The sequence below is a fragment of the Myzus persicae genome, unplaced genomic scaffold (genome assembly GCF_001856785.1).
Source record: "Myzus persicae strain clone G006 unplaced genomic scaffold, MPER_G0061.0, whole genome shotgun sequence".
Taxonomy (NCBI): domain Eukaryota; kingdom Metazoa; phylum Arthropoda; class Insecta; order Hemiptera; family Aphididae; genus Myzus; species Myzus persicae.
The window spans coordinates 204,640-221,440 of record NW_019104422.1 but is presented as its reverse complement, the minus strand read 5'-3'; the positions used below and the strand labels follow the sequence as shown (position 1 = coordinate 221,440).

The window sequence follows — 16,801 nt, the reverse complement described above, 5'->3', positions numbered from 1 at the left end:
AATGTGCTTCATTTTATAATTGCCAATACTGACATATAGCTTATGATTTTTCAACTCAGTATTTTTATAATTGAGTGTAAGCAACATAATTTAATAAGTAGTTAAAATCACTTACGTAGGAACCATTTAAAAAATAAAATCAAAGCCAACAAAGCTTTTTCTAAATTTATCGCTAATGTTTTACTTTGTCATTGGATAATTAATTTAATTTATCCACGTGCCTGGAATAGCTGAATTAGTTAGAAGAATTCATTACACATAATTGAGACTATACGCACTGCTGAAAATAAATAAACTTCAAAATCAACGATACTGTATAGGTACTTCTCAATTGCAAGTATATTTGTCTTCAATAATATGCGTAAGTAATATTCTAACATTTAACTATTTGGTATTTATAATTTGAATTGTAACTTTATTATAAATGTACAAACCTTTTATTATTAAAACACAAAAAGAAAGTTATTAAAAAGCTTGAATGCAATACAATTATTAATAATAATTGTTGAATGAATTTTTACATCATTGAGTGAATAGGAAAAATGAATACATATCGTTTTAGAAAACAATAATTCGATTTGATTCTCTGTGAGTAAGCCCTTTGAAATATTATTAATAGTTCCTACTGACCATTAGTCAGATCATGCGTTCATTATACCCACTAAAAATATATATTAAGTTAAATAAAAAATATATACTCATAAGAAAATAAAATCAAAACAATTTAATTAAATTAATTGTTTTAAATGAAAAGTTTTGAAAATAATCATAATTTGGTTGAATTATGTAGTATTTCTTGTGAGAGTGTATTGCTTAATGGGTTGAAATTATCCTGTATACATGTATATGTATTTTATATACTTGATATCGGCATTGGTCACGGAATAACTACATATTGTTGAAAACGAATGCTTTATAAAGTTGGAGGTAATTGATAAATAAAATACATAGTCTAGATGTGAAACCAAAGAAATAATTTTAGAAAAAACAAACTAAAAAAAATTGGTGATAGATAATGACCATTCTTCAAAACAATTGTAATTTTCGTAACTAATCAAAATGTGAAAAATAACAATAGCAATAATAATAATAATAATAATAATAATAAAAAAATTCATGTTAAATATGATTAAAACTATCTATTAATATTAATTATTTAAACAACATTTATATTAATAATAATAATAATAATAATTACAGCTAATAGCATAAATCAATATTGTAAAAACCTTATAAACTGCTTAGACGCCCAGGTTTTTAATTAAAAATTTAAAAAATTTAATAAAAATTGTAAAAAGAATACAATTAAGTAAATGATAATTTCAATTTTGAAAACGATCTAATGAATGATAATAAATACTATTGTACTTGTATTATAGATAGGTTTCTTCACGAATTTAAATTAAGAAAAAGCTCATAGTTTTGTTGCATGATAAACTCGATAGAAGGGTGAAGGTAGATATTTTAAAGCAGAATAATATATTTTGTAGAATGTAGGCAGGTATAATGAATACCTACTATAGTAAATTAATAGACAAATGTTAAATAACTTTAAATCGTATGTCTGACGTATTTTGTTGTATTATTAATAATTCATATTTATAACTTGTCAACAATATTTATATTTTATAATAATATTAATGCATGTACCAAGCACTAATGATATACTATTTTCCAATGCATAATAAGTATCAATTCAAAAAATAATAACAATTTAATAAAGTTATTTATACACCTTGTATGTCATTTCCGTGTTTAGAACTTCACTATTTTTTTCTGTTATGGTGAGTAATTGCTATTATATAGATTCGATTACTATGTCACTTATACGCTATCGTTACAAAATTGAGGATCCAGTCAGCCGGAAATTACAATCGACCTCTATTTTCTGATCTACAATAATACATGACCTATTATTAATCCTGATAAAATATTCAAAAATCGGGCATTACAAACACATCTTGAAGCCATACGCGCGAATGGACCGGGATATTTCAATGGCAATCCGTTTGCCAATTGCTGAATTACTATGCTCCTATTCCCAGTTTACCGTTTACCAACCATTATCAATAATGGCAAATTGCCCCTAAAGTTACATACATAATTAATGTGTTAACTCTCCCTTTTACCAACAATAATAACGCAGAACAAAAGAATTTTTAAATTATGGTATGAATAAATATCGATGAATAAATTACGATAAAGTTTATTGCACGGTAAAATTAAAATATCAAACTGTATAAAAGAAACAGTGAAAAAACACAATTCATGTTTTTTTAGTACATGAATCCAATTAGGTTTCACAATTTACGAGTGTTATAATTATAGCCAATAGCCATAATAAGAATCAATAGTTCCCAAGTATCTTAGAGTATTGTTATGGAGAAAACATTTTTTTTCTCCCTAAAACATATCCAGCAGACTGCACAAATATAATAATAATTATCTGGTACTTATAATTTTCATATCTAAATTAACAGAACATTTTAAAGTCATAGCGTATAAATGTATAGTATAAAATTATCTTATGGTCGTTATACAACAGTGTTCCGATTTACAATGCTTACATGTTTGTTTAAGAGAGTACTGATTTTCACTCTTCCGATAAACACAATAAAATGTCCACTATCTCTGTTTACTCTTAGCTAGAATTACCACAAATATTTACTACATACAAATTTCAAGTATATTTTTTGTAAAACATTTTGTTTGAAACAAATATAAAAATAAGCTAAAGTGTACAAATGTACAATGCGTTAATACAGATATATTATGTATACCTAATATGCCCACTGCCCAGTTATATTCATTACGAATGACAATGTTTTAATTACCTATGCTGATTTGTTATTTTTAACTATTTGAAGACATTTTATAATTAGTCTGAAATCTCTACAATCATATATATTTTAAATTATAATTATATACTTAGTGTAAATTTCATAGCAACAGATGTATAATATTTTTTTTTTTAGTAAATAGGCGTTATTATAAAATTGCATAGGTGGGTACTTCAGATAAATTGGTAAATTAAACAAAAACTATAATATTATTTATCTAAATTTTTTTTAGATTAGTCTATTATTTTCAATTTGCAGAATTTAACTATTTTATGTGATTTAAAATATTAACATAACATTAGAAATAAAATATATATTTAAAAATAAGTGAAATTTAAATATAAATAATAAAGTAAGTAATAATAATAATAAGTTGTTTCTTTGTTAGAAGATCAGCTCTTGAAAAAACTAACTAAACAGTGTTTAGTGTTATATATAATATATTGTGTTTGATAATTTATATACAATTAATTGTTTTCCACACAACGCGTCTGTTGTTTGTTAATATACAATATTTATATTATCATTAGTCATTATAGAAACAATATTTTTTTAAATATTAATTTATACATAATAATATACAATGTAGCTTTAAACTGGAATGTAACGCATATGGGTAGTTTCTTTAGTTTCCACTTCCTATTTAAAATCAAACAATTAAAACAATGTAAATATAAAATAATATTCACGAGTCTTTGAAAACGATAAAAATTATTTAAAATGTGAGCATTTTTAATTTTTTTTTTTTATTAAACTACCTAGCCATGTAAAATAACTATATCAAAAATGTTGACATTTCATTTAAAATCCAATCAATGATGATTTAGGTGATTTAAAAATAAATATTAAGTGAGTAGTTTGATATATTTGACAATCGTGTATGTCATTTGTACTTTTACCCAGGAATAAATTGTGTTATGGGGTTGAGTGAAATAGGAAAACAAATCAATTTCATCACTGCGATTGTACTAAAATAAGTTGAGATACTTTTAAATTGATGTACGTATTATTATTTTAAACGATTACCAGGCTAATGCAACATTTTTATTTGTCGCATGTGCTCATCAGTTTTGATCAAAGAAAACAATAATACATAAGCTACTTGCAAGTTTACAGTTTAGGTCACAAATACAACTAGGTACAAAATTGTAATTTTAAAAAATAACTAAATATATTATAACTATTGGCTATTATTATAAAATATTCATTTTAATGTACACACAAGTTATACAAATAACAATTATTATAATGAATAACATAATATTCTGTTCTGTTATTATTTTACAGCAAAAAATGTACTTATTACAAATATTACAATATAATATTTTTTAACTAAAACTTTTTTTCAATTAATTATTTGTTAAATTGGAATTTTTAATACCGAATTGAACAAAAGAACTGAACCGCTATTTGTTCTCTGTAGGTATTTTTCATGATTGTGAGTACGTTGAAAATATTGAATTGTGATTATATCATCTAGGTGTACTTAAATTACATTCTAGCTCAGATGAACATGATGATGATTTAGGAATTTCATTTTGACGACATGAAAAACGTTCGTAAATGGTTGTACGGTATGTCAATGGAATTAATTAGAAGCACCCTAAATTACAGGGTAACGATGGAATGCCTTATAACACCAGTCATAGTGAGTTCGAATAATTATTGAACGAAAAAATAATGTGTAATATATACTGTTATATTAAATACCTTTTAGGTTGAAAAACAATGTTATAAAATACAAAATATTGTAAGAAATAATATACGTTTAAGACAATTTATAAATATATTCAAATATGCAATTTATATTTTGTTAAGATAATTTAAAGTTTTGTGTGATTTGCCTAATTTCGATAATTATTACTTGCAAAAGATTCTAAAATTGTATTTTAAATTATAAATATACACAAGTAAGTAACACGTAACACCTAAAATTATAAAATATTTATAATTAGAATGATCTAATACAAATCTCCCATAGTTCATAAACACAAGAACAAACGTAATAAAAAGTTATCTAAAATCAAGCACGAAAGTATTACTTAAACCTATACTATAAACCTTGATTTTAGATACTACTATTTTATATATATTATATTTTAGATACATACTATGTATCTTAACATAATATTAGTTTTGTCATAAAAAACGTAAATACCTATCAATTGTATTCAAATCAAAATATATTGTATAACTATTTAATTATATTTTTCAATAAGTAGCGTTATATTTAATACTTTTTTAAAAACTACATCTAACAAGCATAATACGATTACATTATCTGAAAATAATTCTATAAACGCAAATAATCCTTTGTTTGTACAATGTTGCCTAAATACATTCATAATTCGTATTTATCTTGATACATTACCGCAGACTACGTTGTCAATACAAATACGACGAGCCACTTATATTTTAAAATAAGCAACTCCTGGTTAACATCATTGGATTATGTTATTAAAGAATAAGTATGAAATTTCACAACACTATAAATTCTGTATTACTGCCATAACTTCATTAACAATAACCGTAATTGATTTATTACAGTCTTTATTGTGCTCCGAGTAGTTTTCTTTTATGTTATTTATTTACACGGCGTTAGAACATTTTACAAAATATAATATGGGAGACTGGGGCTAGACAGCTAACTTTTTATACTTGTATTTTTAATTCTTTGAGTCTTGTGATTTTAACGTTTAAAAGTTCACTTAACACATAGGCTACATAATTAATTTAAATTATTATCTTGATAAATTAGTAATCTGTAATTTACAAAAAAAATAATCAAGCCAAAATGTCCCTCGACGATTGTATTCATATTTTAATCAACCTCAATTATTTATTAAAATGTGTTAAAATTATAATAATTAAAGCAAATTTTATGAAAATTAAAAAAAAACCCCTAAATATAAAAAAGTATTTAGAGAACATAATACGTCTTTGAAAAAAGGTATCTCTTTATAAAAAACATTACTTAAATAAGACTCTTTTAATAAAAAAAAATAATTTCTATCTAAACATGAGATAAAAATGTATACATTTCTTTATATCAAACACTATTTAAGTGCTACAAATATATTTGTAAAAATAAAATATAAATCTTGTAATAATACACATAGTCGTCTACATGCCCCAATATTATGACTTTTTCAATATTTTGAAACAATAAGAAATAAAAAGGGACGTAATATTATGATGATGAAATAATAACAAAATCATATTTTACTTCCTTTGACTAATATATTTTATCCGCTGCAACTATTATTTAAAAAATATGTTTAAAGTGTGAAAACGATATTTTCAAACATGTAAAAAACACAGTTGATAAAAACCTTTTCTTATTAAAAGACAGGGAAAAATTAAATAATCATATATCGACTGGCATGGTGATAATGAACAATGGATATAATGTCGTGATTGTGTTACTGTGTCTTTGTGTCTAACTCAAATATGAACTCAATCAAACACTGACTTTGAAAACTCACCCCCGCAGTACTCAACTACTTTCGGTCTTCCTTATATTATTATTTTTCGAAAATTGTACTTATTCTTATTTAAAAGAGAATATTTTTTATATTCTACGTGAATGAGTATGATAAATACATTATGACATTACAATTTATATGTATATAAAATTGTATATCGAATATTGTTATGACTATTATTATTATTATTATTATTATTATTATTATTATTATTATTATTATTATTATGATTATCATGCACGATGGCGTTCAAATGGCCGAAATGGTTTCATTGTTCTGCAAGGGCAGCCATTGTGTCAGATATGTATTTTGGTGGTAGGTAATAATGACCGCCTGCCGACAAATTTGAATACCCATTGTCTTAAACGTTGCCGGTAAAACGTACACCGCTGATTCAACTCGGAAGATCACGACCAATCTAATCAACGTTTTATATATTTTTAATTATTTTTGAAAAATGGTTGTTCTATAATAATAATATCTAGACAATTACAGGCTTATACAATACTGCAACTTTACACTAAAACATAAGTAATATTAGACTTCCTATGATACTAATATATTATTTCTCTTATCAAAAGCGATCTTATAATAATTGAATATGTACCAAACACTGTTACGTATTATTAATTTTAATGTATATGATTTTTTGTATAATATTATCAATTCATTCTATAATCGAATGTGTCCTGGCTGACTGATCATCAAAGATCTTAAGCTATGATCGCTAGAGACTTGAAATTGTCATAGTACCTATTCATACCACCGTGTATTGGTACTTTAATAAGTACAATAATACTTATGATTTATGAAAGGATTTTGAGATTCACTATAAAACTCGAACATTTTTTTCCTTTGGAGAAATTTATTGATGCCTTCGTTACAGATATTTGATATTTATTATTGGTCGCATACTCGCATTTAATAGTAAAAGTAAAAATTAGTAGAAATTAGTATATTTTGTAGGTAAATGGTTATTCGGCAGACGAGATAAAATTATGCATCAAATCGGTGGATTTATAAAATCGAATTTCTAATAATATAAATTGGATCTTAGAACAAATATTATGAGAGATGAATGAGTTTATATACTTTAAAACTACTTGAAAGATTACATTGAAAATTTCAAATTGTACTTAGAGATATCAAGAAAGTTTAGAGTGTAGTTTGAAATACGTTCGATAATATTCCAAGTACTACATCTAATCTGCTACAGGTGAATTGTCCATTTCGGTCGAATTAGTTCACAAAGCGAGGTATACACTGACCCCGATTTTCACATGAACTGAGGTATACTAAAATAATCAAGACAAATCAATATAATAGGTATACATATATATTTGATATTTGTTCAATTTTCCGAGGATGAAATCAGCTTATACAGCAATTAGTTTTCATATTTATATTTATATAAACAATTTTTTTTGTGTTAATTATTTGAATATTTTGTCGTATTAACTATGTGAGTAAATATTACTGTCATAAGAAACTCGACACTTAAATTATCCAAAAATATTTGAACAGAAATATGCAATTTAAAATAGGTCATGTATATATTTGGTACATTGGATAAAATTACCTTAAACATAATTTATAATTACAAATTATAATAATAATATAAATAATTGTGTTTACTTATAACTGCATTTTGAAGATATTATGAATTTTAGTCATACAATTATTGCAGCTATATAGTAGTAATGATTAACACGAAATTAAGATATAGGATTGTATTTAACCATCAATATTATTAACTTTATTTGTACAACCATAAGCGTATAAACTTTTTATATAATCTTTGAGTTAAGCTTAGTTATTGGTCAATGCAATTTATCAACTAGGTACTCAGTCGTATAGACCAGTTATTTTTATAACGGTTAAAATGTTACTAAGAGGAATATTTCTTTTCATTTCGGAAAGAAAATAAAAATGTGATTTGAATAAATTTGTAGTTATAACTACGTAAACTACGTAACTAATTCGGAAAAAAATAAAAATAAAAAAACAGTGGTACGTAGAAAAGTTGTAACATTAAAGTTTTCCGTGGTAAACTTTACGGATGATTCTGAAAGCGGTCGTAAATATCTCGTGATTCGATATAGATTACACAAGCATTCAGTGGCTGATAAAAATGAACATAAATTCGTATGTGAATAAGGTCTGAACTGAGAGGGTAGACAACAAATTTCGTCAGCAATTTGATAAAGTGCTTGAAAAGTATCAGGCGACGACGATGCATCGTGCCCTCAGCAAAAGCCTCCCTTTTCTTCTCCTTATTACTTTTTCCTTCCAAGTTTTTGTTGTTGTTTTTTTTTTTCCTCTTTCTCTTTCATTCCTCCCGTTCTTTTTATATATTTTTATTATTTATACACACGCGTCTTGGGTTTCTCACGCAGTTCCATCATTTTGATACATCGAAACACTTATTCACCCTTTCCAGAGGACGACACCGGCATAAATAAGCCTTTAGGTGTGCGAGCCGAGCATGTAATCGCGTAAAACATCAACATCGAGCTGCCTGAAAGCGATGTTCTTGGTTTTCGCTAGACTTGATAAAATGATTATGCATAAGGGAGTCGTGAAACGTAATTTGTATGTTTCCTATTTTTCTCACCCTATGTTCTCTTCCTCAGACAGGAACTATGGTTTTACTTAAACTGATCCACTATGCGCAAGCGCGCAGACACGTACACACTTAATACATACACGTACATGTTATCATGAAAACCATGAATTTCACATTTTTACATTTAATCTACACGATTTCTGTGCAGCATATTATCATACAATATAGGTACAGTGCTCCTTTTTTTTGTATTTTGTGTGCATTCATATTTATGACGGATTAAACGTATATGCGTTTATTTTTTTAGCATTAAGTGAACTAAAAAAAAAGATTTAATCATAAAAAGTTATTTTAAAATCTTATAGTTTAATCTGAAAGAAAATTAAGGTTCAAACTTTTTATAGTTCATTAAACTGAATATTTAACATTCCGTAACATTTTATTTGCATAATAATCGAGCGTTAAATTATCCCATAAGTTATTTCCTACTTAACGGTCAAGGTATACAATGCATTCAAATATTTCTTTGAAAATATACCTATACATTTATTCATTTATTTATAAGTACAAACTGATTTTACTATTGTTTTGCACTTACACCACAGTTATAAATTTATTTAAATTTTTTAAATTTCATAAAATATATAACTAGAAATACATATATTTCTTAGTTGTATAAATAATTATTTTACCAAAATAAATATCATCGTATATGGATACAATTGAAAAACGTCCAATGATAATCATACAAAGAAAAATGTTTTCACCAGTCATACAATGATTTTTCTAACTCAATTTCTGTATAATTTTTATTAATTATCAAATAGTTATAATATAAAATTATTTAATTTAATAGTTATATCTTAGTATTTTATATCGTTTTTCTCAAACAATATAAAAAGTATATTCATTGAAAAATCTATAATTTTATAATAAATCGGTAACTTGAAATCATATTTCTATATAAATATTTTATAATATATTATATTAACTTAACTCTTGCGTCATGATTTATATATTGATCAATGGCAATTCATTTTTGAATTCATAACACATTACGGTCATCGATTACTAATGTATTAGAAAAAAAAACCATTTATAAAAAGAATACAAATTAAAAGTGTAAGTATATAACTCAACATCCAATAAAAAGGTAACAATAAATATTTATTTTTTTAATTTGGAATATTTGCTAAGGTACAATGTCGTATAGAACACTTTACTGTACCTCGTATATTAGCAAGATCCAGTTAATTTTCTTCTCGCATTTTGTGTTTATGAGACCTCACTCAACACCTTTGCGTCGTATATCCATCAACCGCATTATTCATCATTATACTCGTCAACCCCGTACATACTTTCATCGCACATCACCTTGCCAGTAGAAATTTCAATTCATACTAGACAGCATGTCTCGTGGGTGTTTAATAAAACATTCTTTTCAACCACTGGTATAGTCTTTTGCACATAATCTTTCTATCCTCAGTACGCCTTAATTGAATACAGACACGCACTTTAATCAATGCACCTGCTAACTTATACTAAACAATTGTTTACTATGAGCAGTGAGCATGTAAACCCCAGCAACATTTATATCACAATATTATATGCTAATACGCTGATAAAAAAAAAATATATATATATTAAAAATTAAATATTCCTGACTTACATTATTTTTCACTCCAAATATTTTATAAAGGTTTTATTGATTGTTTTGATACTAAACATTTGGTATTATATTATTATTGAATAATATTTGGGCAGTGATGTGCAAAACTAACTCGCTTTCATGCGATTCATATTAATAAAACAACCCTTCAAAATAACAAATTTATATATCATTCAAAATCAAATTTAAAAACTACATAAAGTTATTTATTCTGCAGCAAACAACAAATAAATTACACAAGAGAAGATGGTATATAACCTTGAGAATACCTTTTGACGTTTATGAAACATTTAAATTACTTTATTTAATAGGTTTTAAGAGATCATATTCAATCTTATCGATGGGAATAATATGACAAGGAGTACATTTATCGCCATTAAATACAGCTTTATGAACACTAGATAAAATACTTTAACACGTTAAAAAAATTGTTAAAAAATGTTTTTTTACAAAATGATGATAGTTAATTATTTTAATTGACTCATGAATTATTCAGTTTGTTTTGTAAAAAATCTTTTTTCTTTATTGTTTATTTTAAGTAATAACTTCCATTGTAATGACGTTATATTTATTGTTTTAAGACAACTTGGATACGATATTATCATGGATTTAAATTTACATATTAACATAATATATGAATATAATTGTTGAATCTTTAAATAAATCATTCATATTGAAATAAACTTTTAAAATAACCTAATTTAACATAAATAAAAATAAATAAATATAAAGATACGCAGTGTATATAAATATATAAACCAGACGCACATACTCCCATTTTTCTTTTAATAAAGATAATATTAAAAATCTGATTTTGGAATTTTTTGTTTTATACTTTAATGCCATATTTACATTACATACATTTTTTATACTATTTATAGAGTGTCCTGTGATAATAAAAACTTTGTTGTCGAATGCTTCCAACCATTTCCTTTGTAAATTGTCAAGCAGATGGTTCTTAATACAATTTCGATTTATATAAATTTAAATAATTAGGACATAAGGATTTTAAATTATTTTAAGTAACGTACCTACTAAGATAAGTACATACGGTTTAGAGATATGAGGTTAATAATGATTTAACTATAGTAATAAATATTTTTATTCAATGAACAATTTTAATTTGTAAATAATGTCTATAATATAATATATACCAGGCTAAATATTACCTCCTTTTTATAATTGATGTAAAACGATTATTAAGGATTGTTGTCCTTAGTGTAGTATAAAGTTTAATAACACAGAAACTACTTGTGCGTATTTCGATTTAGATGCATAAACATTTTCAAAAAACCTACATTGTTAAACATTTATAGAAAAAAGGTTGGTAAAAAAAAACAGGGAAGTCGCTCAGCTCTATTTTGGGTTTCAAATCTACCTCGTCACTGTAATATTAATGTGTTTAATTTGAATTCATTGATAAATCATTGCATGCAAAAAAACTATTCTGAGCGGAGATGGTCTGTCAGCCTTTGTGTCTGAATATATTTTATAATATAAAAATATTCTCATAAGTTATTTATTTTTCTATTAGTAACATGGTAGATTGAACCATTTGTTGTCATAAACAAATCACATTTTATAATACATAATTATTAATATTACTCAGATAATTATTGTATTGTTAGCTTTTTTTAATTATAAGTCAATAACAACCTACCGTAGGCAGGTGATAATAGCTTCGTGATATTAATAGGTTAAAATTAATTTAAATATTTTGGAAATTTTACTGTGTACTGTGTATAGAGAATAAGAGTATCCATAATTTTATTATAGTCAAAATTTTCAAATTAATATGAATTATATATTAAGATCACAACAAAGTAAGTAAGGATCGATATTTTTTTGTTTGAATAGCTAACCAATTTTTAAAATTTACATTTGAAATGGTCTGTAAACATATTGTGTAATTTTATTTTTGATTTTTTTTGGTTTCATTAAGAACAACTTACGAAAAACTTTGTATTACATTTTAAAATTTTTTAACTCAAGATACAATTTTCAAAAAATTTGAATGATTTCAATTTTTATGATTTGCTTAAAAATTACCAAAACATGTTGAAAATTTAATTATGTATAAATAATGTAAGTTTAAAACTACGGGCATGTATTAAGTTGTCAAGAATTATAACAAAATAAATAAATTTTGAATTTCAAACGTTGATAAAAAATGAACATGATAACGTCTTTTATTATTCTAGTGAAAATATTGTCTCTAAAATATTTGTATCTGACCATATTACTGTCTTTGATTATTCTAAAAGTTCCAAAATGTATCAATCCTAAATATTGAATATAAGAGTTCAAGAAGTTTACTGGGTAGCCAGTTTGTATATACAAATATAAATGGTAGTGTCCACTCTGTACTACGTCTAATTATTATTTAATAAAATATATTTTTTGATAAGTGCTTAGTTGTTGGATGAAGTATAAAACAATTTATTTTAAAAATCAACTCTTTAGAAATGTCACTATACATGACAAACAAATCAATTGTTTACTTATATTGAACCACACTAACAAAAGTATTATAACATTTAAATTAAATTAAATAATGACTTTGAATGATTTTGAAAGCTTAAATCAATGATTGGTTGTAGCCTTGTAGGTACAATAATATTTTTATAAGTGCTATTAATTATTTTAGTCTTTATTTTTTTACACATATTTTAGGCAAAAAAGATTCTTCAAAATATCTTTTATTAAGTAGCCATGTATATTTTCCTCAAATCGAATATTGTTTGTAGTTTTGTACTTTGAACAGGTTCTTTTTTGATTTTTAAGATTATCTCTAATCGTTAGGCTAGGAAAAAAAGTACAAATAGGTTTACCTATCGAATGAAGATATTTAAGTGTACGTAATCTAACGTAACCGTCTTCTGCTCAGTATCACAGGATAACATATAGTTTATGTTTTTTTTTTCAAATAAAATAAAATAACAAAACATACTATTTGTCTGCATTGAAGTGAGCAAATTGAGATGAGTTTACAAACACCTGGTATTTATACCCTACTCGAATGCATAAAATATATAAGATGAATGAATTACATTATTTTTTTTAGATAACTTATTATTGTTTTATTCATATAATGTTCAACTCGAAGATTTGATATGTTTCTGTATCTAAAAAGTTATTTTAAAACCTATATTTAAATTAGTTTATAATTAGACATAGGTGCATCTAAGGGTTAGGGGATGGGGTGATTGTAAGTGATCCAACACCTTCAGTTCTAAAACGTCAAAAATAATGTGATAAAAAAGTGGTTTTCTTCTTTATGTAGGTCTTTTTTTTTATTTGACGTCTTTATCAGAAAGATAAATTGTTTGTGATTATTAGTTACCCATTACCTACGTAATAGGAACTTTAACCTTTAGAAAAACGACGGGTGATAATATAATGTCTAATGACAAATTAATGACAGTTATTTATCTAATATTAGTCGTAGACATTTGTTGTGGCAAAATTATATTTGGTATATCTTGTGATAAAATGTGTAATACAATATATTGTTATGTCGTTGCAGTTTTATTAAATGTGTACATGCCTGTGTAAGTTAACTAATATTTTTAAATTTTTAAGAAAAATGCAGGTTCAATTTTATGTTTTAAGTAACTAAGCTTAGTTAAAAATCAGTTACGTTAATTTTTTAACCAAATATTTAGTATTTCAATAAACGCTACAACAAATTAAGTAAATCTGATAAAATTATACTCACAAAAACAAAAACAAAAATATGTAGACAAATAATTCATATAAGAATGATATTGACAACACAAAATAACAGAGGGGTGGCCATGGAACTTAAAATAAAATGAACAGCTAAGATCTGTTATAAATTATTTAGATACATTTTTGTGAAGTTAATTTTTTATGAGATCACGGTAAGAAATGTATCTTTAGGCGTTGAACTAACTTATTTGGCAGTGCTAATGTTAGAAGGTTTGAACTTTAAAATGAATGTGTTTATTTGAGACTATAAAACTGTATTTTTATCCCTATGAAATCTAGAAATAGGTCATTGAACACTTCGGCAGCCAACAACATATAATTCATTATACACATAATAAATATATTATAAATATTACCTACATAAATATAACTAATAATAATTTGTAAATAAAACAAAATATATTTGACGCTATTGTAATTTATACTAGGAAAAACTTTAACTTAACTTGACTATAAAATTAGTTAACTGATTAGTAATTGCATATAATGGTATTCCATTTTAAATCGTTAAGTTAGAATTTGTTTCCAAATAAATATACAGAACTTTCTATCTCGTTAATGTCCAGCCTTGAATTTTTTTATCATTCAACAATGTGACAAGTTGCAGAGTTTTTTGTATAATGCATTCATAATTCAAAAATCACATTGGTATGAGTTTTATGATACATTTAATAATGGTCATTGCAATTTTTAAACTAAATTTAAATATTCATTGAGCATTACGTGATTTCAGTCACACCAAAATTTAAGATCTATTTGCACCTAAGCTTGACAACATTGTGCCAACGTCAAGACGTATTTACATCGTTAATATAATCAGCGTAATATTGTAAGAAGTATTACATTATTACAAAAATCGCAACGTTTTTTTTTTAATGCCACTAATCGTAAGTTGTTTTTTATTGCACTCACCTGTATCACGTATCTGGAACTGTATTAATCCTCGAGTAGCACTATATGTGATTTGTCGTACATCATGTACACTTTTAAAATTATTAATTGTACATAAGACGTATGATATTATATACTATGTGTCTATATTATATATATATATAATTAATTTTATCTTATATACTATATATAAATATAAACTTCCGAACCAAACCACGCGAACGAATATAGACACAGACGAATTTAATCACGATCTCGACAATTATATTTGATTTCAATAACAAAATACTTTTTATGGACTTTTGATTAAGATTCGGACGTAAAGATAAACAAACCGCAATGTTCGAAAATTGGGGCAGCACACGAGGCGTACGGATAATATCCCGGATGCGCACTGACGTCGCTTTTGCTAACGTCCACGGTAAATGCCGCCAAAAGCCGGCCGGGCGCTCGTCGTACAATGTCGGTACGGTTCGGTACCACACCAAAGTCCTTACGATTTCATATATGTATAGTAAAATTAAAGTAGCTGACTAGTCTTGCTCCGTGTCAATATAAATACTATAAAGTTATTTCTTTAGTGATCAAAAACTAGTAAAAAAAAACTAAATAGTTTGAAAGGTATTTCGTTTCGTATTCAAATGTATTATTGCCGTTATTATTAGCTTAATTTATGATGTTATTAATGAGTAATTTTAAAACAGCTATACTAGTAGACAATCTATTCTAATGTTATTTTATTTTGTTGTTAAAGCGTTGATATAATTTTATAATCACTCAAATAAGTCATATACAAACACAGACAATACAAAATTCTTAATTTAGATTAAATGATAAAATACATATATTTAATGATTTTTCGATTTATAATACATATATTGTAATATTAAAAATGTATTTATAATATTATTATTATTTAATGCATGTACGATTCAACATAATATCGTATACACTAAAATGTCATTTTGGTGGAAAGTTTGGTCGATTTCTCAATTATTGCTCCTGAACTAATAGTTAAGCAAACTTGTGTTGTTACAGAGGTCTGTAGATGTAACCAAGAACTTTTAAATACCTGTATAATGATAATATTGTATCATGTGATGGACCATTGATTCACAGAATTAAATTAAAGTTTATATAATAAAAATCATGTAGGTCAAGATACAAATCGTAAAACAATAAGATGTAATATAATATAATATAATTTTTAATAAAACTAATCATATTTTACTTTCAATTGAAAATATGTTTCAATCCTAATAACTTAAACTTCACAAAATTCATAATGGTATAAGTTATATAATTGCAACCAATTTAGTAAGAACTAACAATTAGAATATAAAATAATTAGCCAAACGAATAATAGATAATATAGTATTTTTATAGATACAGTTTAATTAGATAAAATTTATATGGTAATATGCTTAAGAAAAATATTATTTTTAATACTGTTCTAATACAAATAAATAATGAACAATTAAAAAAAAAAAAGAATTACTGTATTAAACAAAATAATGATCATTAGGAAATAAAATAAAAACCCAGATAATCCATGTCAATTTTGTAACCTGCAAGTGATAGTGAAATGAATTTAAGGGGTTTTAGACCTGGTACTTAA

General features: G+C 25.2%; 1 protein-coding gene across 2 annotated transcripts in view; it reads right to left on the bottom strand.

Moving 5' to 3' along the window:
- The window catches only part of LOC111042056 (zwei Ig domain protein zig-8-like), a 246,677-nt gene extending 231,105 nt beyond the window's left edge, over positions 1-15,572 (bottom strand). For both annotated transcript variants that reach the window (XM_022326546.1, XM_022326547.1), the window contains exon 1: positions 15,205-15,572. The gene's annotated coding sequence lies outside the window, so the exon portion shown is untranslated. The remainder of the gene's footprint in view (positions 1-15,204) is intronic.
- Positions 15,573-16,801: the final 1,229 nt, after the last annotated feature.